Source organism: Elephas maximus, chromosome 1 (genome assembly GCF_024166365.1).
Source record: "Elephas maximus indicus isolate mEleMax1 chromosome 1, mEleMax1 primary haplotype, whole genome shotgun sequence".
In the NCBI taxonomy this organism is placed as follows: Eukaryota; Metazoa; Chordata; class Mammalia; order Proboscidea; family Elephantidae; genus Elephas; species Elephas maximus.
This window is the reverse complement of record NC_064819.1, coordinates 174,464,237-174,479,631: the sequence shown is the minus strand read 5'-3', so window position 1 is coordinate 174,479,631 and position 15,395 is coordinate 174,464,237. Positions and strand designations below refer to the sequence as shown.

Genomic DNA, 15,395 nt, shown 5'->3' with positions numbered 1-15,395 from the left:
CAGTTCAGCACATGTGGACCCATCTCCCCAGAACAAGTATATAGCACCTGGTGCACAGAAGGTGTGGGTGGAATGAATGTAGGTTCACAGATTGGGAATGGGGTTGTTTGTAGTTTGTTTCTGGCAAGTCCTCAGAGAAGGGAGGCAAAAATGAACAGTTTTGAGACATTACCTATGTGACATTCTCCATCCCTACCCTCATAACCATTTCCTTACTTTTCCATGTTCCCCAGAAAATCGCTGTGGGTGAGGGGTGAGTGTGGGGTCTGGCAGAGGGTCGCTATGAATTCTACTTTCCTCCTCATTCTGACCCGCTCTACACACTACACACACACAATCTAATTTTGTTCAGGTCTTAAAAATTGCTGATGATCTACTTTTAACTTTCCAGTGAGGAAAATCCAGGAGGAAGGATCTTTTCCCTTCGTTCCAGATATGTCTAGTCCTCTGAGTCCTGGCCCATTGCTTCTTTTTGATAGAGATGGAAGCACAAGTAGAGTGGGTCCCCTATCTAATTGCTTCTCTATTCACCTCTACACTTCAAATACATCTCCCTGGACCCACTCCCATCACAGGACAGAGCTCAAAGGCATCCAGGGCACCACAGACCACTCCCCTACCCCATAGCCATCTCCCTATTTCTCCATGTCCCAGGAGAGTGGCTGTGGGCGAGTATGGATGTCTGGTAGACACTGGTCATAAATTCCATCTTCCTCTACCTTCTGCCTCCTGTATTCCAGCTGTGATGCAGGTGATACATGTCAAAGTGGCATTTTCTGGCTTAAAGTTTTGCCCTCACTACTTGAACGTTGCAGTCATACCTAACATGTTTTAGAGATTAACTAGTTCAAATTCTTCCTTTTATAAATAAACTATTGTGGAAGCAGAGAGAGTCAGCAAGAATTGACTCTATTCCTCAAGGTGGAGAAGACAGATTATACCTAAAAAATAAACTCACCCGGGGCAGGGCCCAGGTCATGGTTCTTTTGGTGTCCATCCCAGGGTCAGGCCCACAGCCACACGTGAGATTGACTTAGTAACTGCTGATGGTTAAATGAACTTTAATTAATCTTTAGTTGAATTTTTACCTGGTTTGGAAAATACTTTACTGAGAGTGTCGTGCTTGCTGGTATCGGATTTCCATCTTCAATATTTCAGAAGACAGGACTGAAACTGGGAAGCAACCTCAAGTGAAATACCCTATCCCAGATGGCTTGGATATTAAAAGATACAGAAGGTTTTACCTGTATAGGTAATTAAAGCAATGGTAAGGAAAAACTCACAAAAGTATGACTCTCCACCAATATGGAATTAATCCCAAAGGGCAAATTTAAATATCTTCTACACCTACTTGATCTAAGAGATCATCATGTTGCTTGGGACCTTAAACCCCATTGTAGGGGGTTTCTATAAGCTGAATTGTTTTTACAGCATGTCTATTAAAATGGGAAACACATCCTAGGCTACTAGGAATAGTTTTACAACAGGGTGGAGTACCCTCTAATTTAACTGAGAGCCCTAAATGTACACACAGAGGAACTATTCATGCTGTTGCTACCAGAAGCCTGATGTGTTGTGTTTGACTTTTGATGTGCAGGAGGGCAATGTTGATGACTGAAGTCCATTAGCTGGACTCACGTGACGAGGACTTCATTAGGGTTCAAACTTTGACAGGTCAAAGCCTCTGCCACTCTGAAAAGACTAAGAGTCTAGACCCTGCCTCTGTACTTAAATGCTCCTTTGGGGCAGCATGACTCAGTGCACGCCAAAGTGGCTATCAGCCACCATGAATAACACCATAAATTTGCTTTTATTAAATTGTCTGTGGAGGTCAAAAGTGGGCCAGAGAAAACGCTTGTTTACTAGGATCATTTAGTTTAGAGATGTCAGGATAGTCACTCAGCGGTGATGCCTCGCCCAGCCTGTGAGTAATTTCACAGAAAGACCTGGAGATAAACTCAGTTGTTTCATTCCTGGGTTTAAAGAAAGGAGGAGGAAGAACAAAAGGACTTCTGGGAGTAAAATTGAGTGTCATTAATGCTTTATTTACATGCGTCACCATCTCTTTTACAAATTAGATTACGATTTTAAATGGAATACACAAGGCAATATCTACAAACACCAAGGAAAGTACTGCATCTCTATTTCATTTGGAAAGGGGAAGATTCCCAAATCAAACTGGTTTTGATCCTTGAGAAGAAAGGCAGTAAAGTCATGGCGACACATGGTTAGACAAAATCCTCAATAAGAATGCAATATGATAGTGTTCGCTTTGGGAGAAAGGATGAGGTGCTTCAAATCAAAGTGTGAACTGCCGGACTCTTAGGTGTTTGAATATGGCCATGCACCAGTGGTATTGATTTAATTCTAGTTCGTATGGGGTCTGAGCAAGAAATTGAAACGGTAAGACAGTTTTACAGATACTGTATACAGATTTCTTTTTCCATTCATGCTACTTCTTTTCTTAAAAAAAAGTTAAACATGTGAAGCCAAAATGCACAATATGTTTTTTTTTTTAATATTAACTAATTTTTCTGGTCCTCCTTCACATCTGTTTACTTTTCTGTGTACATAGTGTGCTAGGACAAGTATATGAGAGAAGACTGATTGCTAGGCAATGAGATAATTTTAGAGAAATAAGTGACTAGACAGTTTTTTAAAGTAGCCGCACAAATATTTCTGGAGTGTGGCAGAGGCCTTGTAACCAATCATTCATCGAAGAAAAATAAGTACGAATAAAATTAAACAAGAGGAAAATATTCCATCATTCAAACTGCATAAATGTTATCCACTTACAATTTAGATCAAACATAATACACTCTTTTCGGTTATTTGGGCATCTGCTTTAAGATCTTGTTTCACAGACATGAATTCACAAGAACTTCATTTTCCCCTCCTGTGCCACCCTCGCCTCCCCCAGTCTCCAGGAGATGCTTGCTTCCTCGTACCTCTTTGCCAGTCATTGCGTTTCTGTAAGAAATTTTTGCTTTTCATTATTTTTCTCTAAAACATAATACCTAACCATACAATGTTCTCCCAAACACGGTGAGAAAAAAGAAAGAGTTTAGAGCTGTCAGGGTTTTTGCTTTCCAAGTGGAAAGGTAACAGGTGTATTTTCCCTGTCCAGTCCTTGGCATTACTACGTGAAATGGTGGACAGGCTGTTTGCTTTACTCTTGAGGGTCTTTCCAAGATTCAAATGCTCATATTCTTTAAATGGGGTTCATTAGGTAAAAGTGTGTCCCTACCATTCTTAAACTGTGTACAAATTAGGAAGCCGCCTGAAATCCACCCCCCCCCCCCCGCCCCCACCAAGACTGGGCATATCTGTTATGAGTAGTAAGCCCTGACATCCTCTCCTCAGGATGGGGAAACAGCACACGTATAATGCTAAAAATCACCAAAAACAAATACCAAGTCTGCCTTCTACTACACATGTGTGCACGATCTTCTGTTAGCAGGAGGGACAAACTTCTGAAATTTTTTTTTAAGAAGATGTGTTTCAGCCATCATTATATCGCAGAGGATGCAATAAAGGAAACCAACCTCAGATTCACTCACAGTTAAGGTGTACACTAAACCAGGCAGTATGTTCTCACATCGGGACAGCGAGGGCTTATGATAAAGCTCTTTGCTAACTTTGGTAAAAGGTATCAGCTTCTGGAGCCCTGAAGACAGCAACTGAGAGCACCAGAGTTCATGTCACGCTTTCAACATTAGCTACTCTTCTTTCTAATTTCCCATCAAAAAAGTAGTTAGTCTCCCTAGAGCAGCTTATTTAGAGGCCAAGAGTAGCCTCAGGTAGTATTCATCAGGGTTCAAACATTACAGCTGCCAGGCCCCTAGAGGCTACTGAGTATTCTGCTGAGGTGCTCCAGATCAGAAAATTTATTGTAAGGATACCCGTGACACTCAGAACTTGTAAAAGACACAGAGGGCTCAAGCTACACTTTGCCTGGCTTGACTGCCTTAGAACCTGGCTACTCTAAGGGAGCCTGACCACTCTTGTGAGTGGCCAGCTGAGAGGAGATGAGGTGAGAGTGGGGCTGCCATGATCCTGGACAGGCCTATCTATGGGATTCCTGCCTGACCTCTTTCTAGGGCTGGCAGGTTTCATGGTGCTGATGCTGGCACTCGACTCTGCCCTGGTCTCAGCTCTCACAACACTCTACATGTAGATGCTGTTCGAGTTATTAAAAACAAAACAAAAAACACAAGAACACAAAGGACTCCCCTCCATGGCGGCCCTGCTCTGATACCTCTTCCTCTCTCAGCTGTTTTAGATTAAATTATAATCTGGTTCTAGGACATTTTGTAAGACATTCTACCTGAAATCCAACAAACATTGGAACGGAAGAGATCACACGAGATGCCACATGTCTGAAAGAATTTCAACTTTTTTAAGTTGAAACACATTTGAGGGTTGCCTTTCTCACTCCCAAAGCAGCTCCTAGGGTCTGTAAAACTGCAAAAGCAAATAGCTATTTTGTTAGCTTGCTTGTTTCTTTTAACTCAGGAGAAAGATGATCAGCGCCCTCACTTTGGTAGCACTTCGAATTTGACACCTCTCCTCCCCACCGACACCCAGCTGCTGCCACTGCCTCTCAACTGTGTCCCCATCCTGGGCAGCAGTACTTGGGAAGCCAGACAGGCAGCCCTCTTTCACTGATTCTGGACAGTTCCTGTGTAGAGGAAACTACTAAAGAACTGAGGAAGTGGCTAGCATTAGGATAAAGGAATATAGTAAGCAAGTCTGTCTCACCGACAAGCAGACCACCTGAACAGAATACATATTTTTTAAAAATTATATATACTTTTAAAATGAAGATTATAAACTTGTAGCACAGTTTAGAAAAGGCGATATGCTACAGGGCTACTATAACCACAATTGCACAACAATTTACAGGTTCGGAAAAAAAGAAGGGTGAAATCAATAGGGCCATCACTCAAACATGACAACCCAAGCGAGGCGGGAGAGATGTGTGACAATACCAAATGGAACTTTCATTATGCTAGGAGCCGTCATCACTACCAGTGTCACCCCCAGAGGAGTTATAAAGCAAAGGCGCACAAGGGGGCCCCTGGCGTACGATGGCAAGTGTGCAGGGGGGCAGGTGGCACGTCTGTGTTGGTGGACGGGAGTCACTGCCCACTGCACGGTGCAAGCATCGGCGAGAACTCATGCAGGGAAGTCTGTGCTGAAATACTAGCCTGTATTCCTAACATCCATGCATAATGTTCCATTTCTGTACTGTACATGATAAAATATATTTATACATTTATATGCCTAATGCTTTTTTATGCAAAGAAAGGAGTCTTCATATATCACTTTGGAGAAGTATGCATATGCTGTGCTAATCAGAGCGTCATTATACCAATTTCATATGTACCAAAAGGTGTCCCAACTATTCTCTACACCAAGGAGGATAACAAATATAATCACACTTCCCAGGTTAAACAGAAAGCACCTATACAGCACCATACTTTTTGAAAACAAAACAAAATGAAATTCATAGAAGCAGGAAAATTAAAAAAAAGTTAAAATTGCCCTATCTTGTACTTCCACTGTATCATTTGTACAATTATAATCTAAGCTTATACATTAAAAAAAAAAAAATCCGCTTGTATGGTATTGCCTCTCACTTATACACTTCTAGTAGATCAGGTTATACACAGCAAGGCTGAAAATCCTCAAAGATGTGTATTTAGGAAAACAGTGACGTTGGAACTACCTCAGTACTGACTCAGGTTTGCACTCTTGACACATTTCTCACTGCAGAATTAATGCTCACCTGTAATTTCATTTCTTCCGCAAAACAAAACAGAACTATTTTTTTCCTTTTCTCCTTAAAACTAAATCCTTTAGTGGCATTTGGCAAAGAGTGGACAGCTAAGCTGATTTCTTTCCTGAAAAGAGCCTAGTTTCTAACCAACAAACCAACACTGTTCGTTGCATTAGCCAAGGATACTGACAGGAGACCACAGGCCCTATCAACGTGGCAACTGCAGACCAGGTGCCGGGGGTCTCGTTCACAGACCAGCCCTTACTCAGAACTGAAAATACGCTGGGTCGGACGCTGCGTTTCATTCGTTTTGCCTATGCAGGGTCCAGTCCTGCACTGGTACGCGTAGCAAACAATTGTGCCATTGTTCAGTTTTTAGAAAAAGAATAATTTTCTACCAAACAAAAGACGAGAGAAAATTCCTCTCTAGTTTATGTAATAGGTTAGTTTATGGAGTTCCATGGGCTCAAAAGCTTGTGATACCCAAAGCCGGAATGGTAACTGGTACATTTTCCTTCTGTTTTTAAATTTGCCAGGGAAAGGATGGTTGACATTTTGACAGAAAAATACTGCAAGTTAATGCATGTGAAAAACTCAGAAAGTCAAAGGAAAACAAAGACAAAAACAACAGTTAAAACATCCCATAAACCATCGCAGTATGAAAACACCACAGAATCGCCAACGGGGGTCATGGTGTGCTCTAAAGGTGGGTGGTGCTGACTGGGTGCTGTCCTCCGCTGGCAGGTGTCTCATCACCCTGTACAAGGAAGATTTTGCATACTTTATAGAATTCTGTTCCAAGGGTGCTTCACCCAGGTTAAGGGGCCATTAACAGTCTCTGCTGGGTTAGGAAAATGGTGTGGGATTCACAACGGTGTTAAGCTGTAAACGGTATCACTGTCCACTTGCTGAGAGCAGATTTGGCAAAGAGTTTTCTCTGTACGTCTTCTGTCAGTTTGAGGGTCTAAAGGAGGAGAAAAGAAAACCAGAGGTTGATTATTAAGGACACTCAAATAGTAACAGTGGGCACTTCAGGGTCACACTTCATCAGACTCCTGTCTCTCCTTATCCTACCTCCAAGCCGAGGGTACTCGTGGAACTAGCTGTTTTGCTACGTTTCAAAAGGTCAGAAAATCTAAAGACAAAACATGGAGACTACTTACCTTATTTCTTTGCTTGATTACAAAATGCTCGAAAGTTGGAAAACCCAAAGAAAGTAGGGTTATTTACTTTGGGAGGCTAACAAAGAAAGACAAGCCAGAAGTGTTTTAGTGGGTCCCTTTAAGTTAAGGATGTTCAGGGTGCAAGTCGGATTTTTTTCTAGACTTCTGAATTAAGGGGTTTCCTGGCACATGGGACTTTCAGAGCAAAAACTAGGAAAGTTGGTCATTCTAAGTAGACCAGGTATACTTCTCTGGTTCTCCCCCACTGGCTATGCAAACTAATTGATCTTGATTGCCACCCTTTTCATTAATATTCCAGTGTCAGGGGAGATAGACACGGCCACTTTCTACAAAGGCTTAATACGTCGGCACTATTCGGTGTGGGTAATCTTGATTTCCCTTACTATAAGAAGAGTAAGTAATCTCTTAGGAATTTTTTTATATTAAAAACCTGCAGGGGAAAAAGTTATATAACACATACACATGACCAAACAACAAATTCCCCACAAAACATCACATTAACAATTAATATCATCATCATCATTATTCCATCAGTGGAATGGCACAAAGAATGTCCTCTTAGAGCATATGAATTTATACAAGTCTAACTGGACTTTATGTGGCCACCAAGCCCAGAAAAGTTAGAAGATTAAAAAAAAGTTGTCTGCTGAAAGAGATGTGGCTAAAGGAACTGACATGACAGGCCTCAAGACATAAGATCTTTTGTTTATGGAAAGTACAGTGTTGGCTGTCATGGCAGTTAAAAAAAAAAAAAAAAAGGCTCTAGGCCAAGAAATAAATAGAAAGGTGGTAGTGAAGCAACGTGAACTATCTTCTCACTGGATAAGGTGAACAAGGAATGACAAACACCTTGACAAACTCACAAACACGAATGGTACACATATCTGCTTCTCCCCCTTTAGAGGAGATACTGTCGTGTTCATTTGGAATTTTCCCAAGTGTACATGCAACTTCTCCTCTGTGACTCGGTGCTTGTTGGCAATCTTACCTTTCCTATACCAATATTCAGACAGATAGCAGGGCTGAGTATTTACATACCTATTCTACACACCCATAGTCATACTTACCCCGGGGGTATAGCTCCAAATAGAAGGACTAGTTTGCCTTACTGGAGGCAGAGGCTATAAAGCAGGAAAAGAAGGTAGTTTCTTCTTCCCAACCATCCTCAGTGTTTCCCTGACTGATGGTTTTCTATAGGTATTCTATGCTTTGTAAAGGTACTAGACAATGCTATCCCAGACTATAAAACAATGGCTTTTCATTTCAGAGGCAGAAAAAGTCAGTAGTAGTATCAAATCTCAGCATCTGTGAGAAATTTAGCCTGCTAGAGCCAGCGCTACTCCAGCTACTCTACCTGGGGCCCCTAAAGCACGAACGGACAACGGTTTGAATATGGAACTTTGGGGGGGCAGGATTCAATTTTTTTTCTTTCACAGTAACAGTTAATAAACCACAATCTAACATCACTATGCAATTAGTTATCTGGGGACTACAGTCCCCAAGTCCCGGTCCTGACTTACTGTAAGTGCCAAGGGAGAAGCTAAAAAGTATGACTTAATTCAGACCCCCTCCCCCGGTTCCCTCTGGTGTTAATTATTCAGCCATGGAAACCAATGCATAATGGGGAGGTGACACACTTCATTCCCCAAGTACAGAGGAGAGCACACGGCCTGTTACTGCTGGGCCAGCACAGGAGGGAAGGAGGCAAGGAGGCACAGATCCGTGACCCCACCATGGCATCATTCTAAGAAGACTGGGACATCGACCCTGAAACCGGAGGCAGGAGGCCCACCTTGCGCGGTCTAGCACAGCAACCAATAACAATCCCTAGGCAACATACCCATTCCCTCATCAAAAGGCCCAGATCTTCTGGGAACCTCACCATTAAAAAGGAGATGTGCTAAACATCACTCTTTCCCTGACTGCAGAAAGGAGCTGTGACGCTAAGTCCTGGAGCCTCCCCAAAGTCTCACAGGCAATGCCCTCTCAGGAGGGCCTGCTTAGCAAGCTGCCTCTTGTGCCTGCAGGTTAAGCTGGTAGAGGCCCAGGTTTAGGTTTAGAGGCAGCTCTCACAGAGGACACATTTAATAAAGAAACTTCCACTCCACAGAACAGAAAGGTGACTGGTTTTCTCTCTGACAGAAGGAAAACAGATTGTAAAATATTGTGAAAACATGAAGGAACCAGGTAAATGTTGAACAGAAATACCATTATCCTTCTATGATGAGCACCAGAATCATAATCCACTATAAAGACTGAGGTAATAAAAATAATCGTAAGGCAAGCAGCTCCTCATTTGTCTTAGATTTTTAATCACTCTTTCGTGGCTCGATGTTTGCACGTGTTTACCTGACTCAAGCAAGTGCTGAAAGAGTAGAGGGAGCATATTAAGTGATGAAACCAGTTACTGTGCTGGGAATTAAATGATACTTAGGGATGGGTACAAGTTCCATGAGTTTTAATGAAGCTCACATTTTATATCATTTAAAGGATGACGTTTTATATAATGAAAGCTTTACGTATATGTATTCATGTCCTTCTACTTTAAAAATACAGCAGAGTAAGCAAAACTTTTGGAAGGAAAAGGAAGCATGTAGCTGATGGGAATTACAGCTATTACTTCACAGTTACAAGGAAATACGACAATTACAATAAATATGGAAATGTCCTAGAATTTCACTAATAGGGGGAAGACGCCCCTGACTCCCACCCAATAAATAGGTTTGAAATCAGACAGTTGATAAAAGGAAAATGAAATGGGGATACCAAACGATGAGGTCTACTCTAAAAATATCTATGGATGCTGTCATCTGGTCTCTGGTGAGAGTAAGTCCCTCTATAATCTTGGCATCTGCAGGGAAGGCAAGTTTCTGCCTAATTATCGCCACTAAATCACATGATGTTTTAAGAAAGGGAACCCCCCCCCCAAATTCTACACAAAACATAACAACCCCAGTCAACTTTAATCTGAGAATAAGACACAAATATTCCTACTGCTGTCGTCCCACAGTTTTATTCCATTGTGAACAATCTGGATTTTTAAGTAGTATTTTTTATCTTCTTGACAGAGAAGAAAGGAACAGGACCCCAGAATCAAATATGAGAAAAAGTAAGAAGATATAGTAAGAGGAAACCCTCACATACACAAATCCTTAGAGGTTAGCAACCTCTAAGTTTCCACAGCTTGAGTGTTAAAAGATGTTTGGAGGAAGGTATGCTGAAAAACAAAATTAGAGTGAAACACCACTTTCCTCACCCTGGAGCTGGGGACTAAATATGGAACATTAGGACAGAAAAGGAAATGAATTGATCTTTTCCTCAGTCTGATAAGGAAGTCTCAAATGGAATTCAGAGAACAGATGTGGGTTTCAGAGTAAACCCTCAGTGATAAGCAAAGAAACATCTGCCTGCTGCCATCTCTGCTTCACCCCCAGAACCATTTAAGACACCCCAGACCACCATGCGCCACAATCATCTACCAGTATCCACCAAGGATTTTGTGGTTGGTGTTACCTCAAGAAAAACAGCACTTTTTTGGGTCTTGGGTTAGGCAGCCATGTCCGATTTGAGTTTCAAAATGGAGTTCATCTTCGCAGGCAAAACAACAAGCAGCTCAAGAAAGCATCTTAACACCCTTCAAGTGCTACTGTTTCCACAAAGCATTTTAAACCAACTCAGATTTGCCAAGATTTAATCTTACTTACATCTAGACAGAACCTACTGTTTGTGGGATAAGACTTAGAATTCGGATTTGGAGCAGGGGGAAGGGGAAGGATGGTTTCTAATTATTCAGTTTCTAAGACTCATTTTTTATAAGATAAAATCTTATAAGGATCAATAACCTGTTGCCATTGATTCTAACTCATAGCAACCCTATGGGCAGAGCAGAACTGCGCCCCAGGGTTTCTCAGGCTTAAATCTTTATGGAAGCTGACTGCCACACCTTTCTCCTGTGGAGTAGCTGGCGGGTTTGAACCACTGAACTATCCATTAGCAGCACAGCGCTTAACCACTGCACCACCGGCACCCCTTAAGTTACACAATACACGACACAATTTTAATATCAACTAATTATTCCTGCCTGAAGTTTTCACAAGTATTTAATAAATACATAATCCTCTCCCATTCTTTCTTCACATCCCATCATATACATTCTATCACCAGCCTGAAATCATGAAATTGTGCTACTACTCTAAGCTGCTGTGATTGCTAAAGTGATTCACCATTTGAAAATAAAAAGAAACTACAGTCCAGAAAGAAATACTTAGAGGCAAAAATCATGACCTGAATATCACAATGTTTATATTTTCTGGGTGTGACCCTATCCTGCAGGGCTCTTCACTGCACTTACTGGGGGTGGGGGAGGTAATGAATGACTAGGAGTGTACAGCCATCCCTTTCAGGCTGGGATGCCCTAGATCCCTTACGGGGTGGGTGGAAGTGTGAAGGTTTAATGGTCCAGGCGAATCTAAAGGTTCAACCACCAAGCCCAAAAGAGAGGAGTCCCTGAAGTCCTCTTTTCCTGCTCCAGATATACAAGGCTTTGTGAGACAATCTAATCTTTCCAAAAGTGATTCTGAAGCTGAAAACTCAAAATCAGCTATTTTAGTTTCACAAATAGTACAAACCACTCATTCACCTGTAAGGACAGGATCAGGATGTGCAGGTGACACAGATGTGGTCAATAAACAACAATCAGTGCAAGAGGGGAAGGAAACCAAGAAGGAAATGGAAGGAAGGACTCAATGCTGGCTCCAAGTTTGACAGAGACAAAAAGGACCCTTCTGGGGTCAGTGGTCTGGCTGAGAGTGCTGCTTCCAGGAGCAAGGCAAACCCACACTTTGTGTGGCATCAGTGGGCCTCACCTTGCTGCTCTGCTGCACCTGCACCATGGTGGTAAGCACCAGAAGCTCCCTGCCATGGGGTGCCCCACCACCCCAGCAGCAGGGTAACAAGAGTGGAATGTGACTGGAGCTGAGCAGGGCATGCTGCGGCCTGAGGTACTCAGGAGGGCAGGTGTCTGTTAGTTAAGCGTAAGGGCCACCTTCTAAGAGGTCTACCAGTCAACACATTTTCTGCATGTAAGTTGGTCTGTACTGTTTTCTGATCATTTCTGAACATACATATGACCAGTGGAAGTTCCAACTAATTACAGTGGCATGTATACAAATAGATAAGAAATACCCAGTGAAAATTAACTTAAAAAATTTGACCTCACAACTCCTAGACTCCTTTCTCCAGCCATCTCTCTTCCTGGCCCTTTATTGCCCCTGAGGAGTCAAATCAAACACTCTACTCAGTCACAAATACTTTTCGAAAATTTTATCTTAAAAAATCATATGGCAGGTTCAGACTTCATCAGAGAGAGAGGGAGGAGAAAGGAGAAGGGTTGGGAGGTGGGAGGGGGAGGAAGAGCAGAAGGAGGAGGAGGAGAGGGGAGAAAAAAAAAAAAAGACATACTGAGAGACAAAATCTTCAATCAAACCAAGACCGGCAATTAGTTTTATCCTTCAGGAACTATGGAATTACTGTCTGAGGCCTTCGTGACTGATTATTGTCCCTTAATAAATGAATGTCATGGGTTTTAGCAAAGAAGAGGTTAGGAAAAAAATAGAAAATCTAGCATTAAAGAGTAGGGTCCACATCTATTATTGGGAGAGAAACAAAAAACAAAACACCTCTAACCTAGTGTAACACCTCTAACCTAGTGTAACATTCTGCATCCCACTTTGGAGAGTGGTGTCTCGGGTCTTAAACACTAGCAAGCGACCATCTAAGATGTATCAATTGGTCTCAACCCACCTGGAACAAGGAAGAATGAAGAACACCAAAGACACAAAATAATTATGAGCCTATAGACAAAAAGGACCACATAAGCCAGAGACTACATCAGCCTGAAACCAGAAGAGCTAGATGGTACCCGGCCACAACCGATGACTGCCCTGACAGGGAACTCAACAGAGAAACCCTGAGACAGCAGGAGAGCAGTGGGATACAGACCCCAAATTCTCGTAAAAAGACCAGGCTTAATGGTCAGACTGGGACTGGAGGGACCCCAGAGGTCATGGTCCCCAGACCCAAAGCCAACTCTTCAGACAGGGATTGGACTGGAATAGGGGATGGAAAATGATACTGGTAAAGAACAAGCTTCTTGGATCAAGTGGTCACATGAGGCTATGTTGGCATCTCCTGTCTGGAAGGGAGATGAGAGGGCAGAGGGGGCCAGAAGCTACCCGAATGGACATGAGGAGAGAAAGTGGAAGAAAGTACTTTGCTAGCTCATCATTGGGAGAGCAATTAGGAGTGTAAATTTTTGTATGAGAGACTGACCTGATTTGTAAACTTTCACTTAAGGCACAATTAAAAAACAAAAACAAAAACACCTGTAACCTAGTGCCCAGTAGCTCTGTATAAAATAGCGACCCCACAGGACAGAGTAGAAATGCCCCATAGGGCTTCCAAGGATAAGCTGATGGATTCGAACTGCCGAGGTCTTAACAACTTTACCACCAGGGCTCCTGTATAAAAAAAAAAGAGTGGAGTATTTTAGTTTCAGGCCTGGCCGCTGCTTCTTTAGAAGGAAAGCTCCTGGAGAAGAACAGCCATCTTCTCCGGGTGTTCACCGAACTTAGAGCTGGAAGAGATCTTAAGGCGACAGCAACCATATTTTCTGAACCTAAAATTATGTCACATTAGTCAGTAAGAGGATAAACCACCAGGTCTTGGGGGAATTCAAGGATAAGCCACTGCCAGCAACATGCTATTATGTGGCAGTCTTTCTGCCGTGAAGAATGCTCTAAGAGGACTAAAAGGAAGCAAGGCGGCTCTTCATTTGCGTGAGTGGCTTGGGATGGCCTGAAAGTGGGAGGTGGAAGATCAGATTTCCAGGCTCCCTTTCCTTTCCCAACAGCAGGAAGCTCTGAGTAGCTAAGAAGGACGGGGTGAAGCTTCTCACCCAGCACCTGCTTGTTACTAGGCCCTGTGGAGGAGTCCTAACCAGGACTGAGGCTAGAGAACTAGGGCCGCACAGGCAATCCTTTAAAGATGCTAATGGGTCACTTTGTGTACCACATATCAACTTCCTCACATCTGTAGTGGAAGTTCCCTTTGTTGTGGAAAAAACAGCCTCTCTAATGGGTACTCCCAAATTGGCAGGCAGGACTTCCAGAGGACATCAACTCCAGAAATCAAAGGCTTCACACAACAGGTAATTACTATACCTTTTAAATGAAAGGAAACCTGATTGATTCTAGTTTTTGAGGAAAGTAGTCACTGCCAATACTTTAAGACCGGCTTGCCTGCTCCCTCTATTCTGTATTACCAATTCTTTTACTCTAACCTCCTGAGCCATTTTAAATCACAATGAACATGAAATAACTTTCAAGTTTTTAGCCAAATGACATTAGCCCGTATTAGAGCTAGCGCTCGTAAGAGGTAAATTTTAATTTTAATCCCACTTTACAGACAAGCAATCTAAGGCTCAGGGAGACGAGTGATTTGACTCAACGACACATAGCCATGAAAATGGCAGCATTCTGCTACAGATCCCACAGTTCCTCTGTCGTGCCACACAGATGTTACTTAGCCTGGAGTGGGCTGCAGCGTGAGCTTTTTTAATCTGCAGCTCTTCTCAGAGCAGAGCCCCCGGGGCAGCGTGCTGAAGTGGGCAGCTGGCTATGTCCAACTTCGATAAGCAGGCTCTAGAAATCAAAAACAAACTAAAGCAAGTGCCCTGCAGGGCTTTTTAACAGATAGCAGCGTCTAGGCTCAGTCTGAATTTTTTTTTTTTAGTATGGAGCTCCTGAAGGAGGAGGGCCTGTATTTTTACTTCTCAAATGAAGACATATGGAAAAGGACATTTGACAATAGGACATTTGAAAGCAGGGTTGTCCCAGAAATGTAGGTACATTAAGGGTACCACACACCAATGGGTTCTGTACTCCAACCTTGCATGATAGGCAGTCTTTTGCTCTATGACAAACAGTCACCACCAAGCTGCTACCACCTTCCCAACCAGGCCATGTATTCTTTGAGGGAGAGGTCCTATTTTATTCACCCCTATCCCTTGGTGCCACCATGAGTAGGAACTGACTTCATGGCAACCAACAACAACAACATCCCTTGTGCCCAGCACAACACAGGTATTCAATAAATAAATTTTGTTCAATGAATTCAGGCTTTTCTGCAGTACTTCCTCCAATGGCAAGGCCAACTACTTTGCTGGCAGCTAGCTCCTCTAAGGGTAGAAGCCACACCATAGCTGAGAAATGCCTGATATGTGGCAGGGGCTTACAAAAAGCTCAACAACAAAAAGAGGGTGAAGACTCCAAAACCCTTCATGGGGGTCAGACCCTTAGTTGCTGACCTCTTTCAGTGACATTCTAGGGCAGGATTTCTTTCTTTTTTATTGTGCTTTAAGTGAAAGTTTA

General features: G+C 42.7%; 1 protein-coding gene across 1 annotated transcript in view; it reads right to left on the bottom strand.

Annotated features, from left to right (window-relative positions):
- Positions 1–2,006: 2,006 nt before the first annotated feature.
- FOXO3 (forkhead box O3) overlaps positions 2,007–15,395 on the bottom strand; it is a 117,632-nt gene continuing 104,243 nt past the window's right edge. Inside the window, exon 3 of the mRNA XM_049896242.1 lies at positions 2,007–6,746. The gene's annotated coding sequence lies outside the window, so the exon portion shown is untranslated. The remainder of the gene's footprint in view (positions 6,747–15,395) is intronic.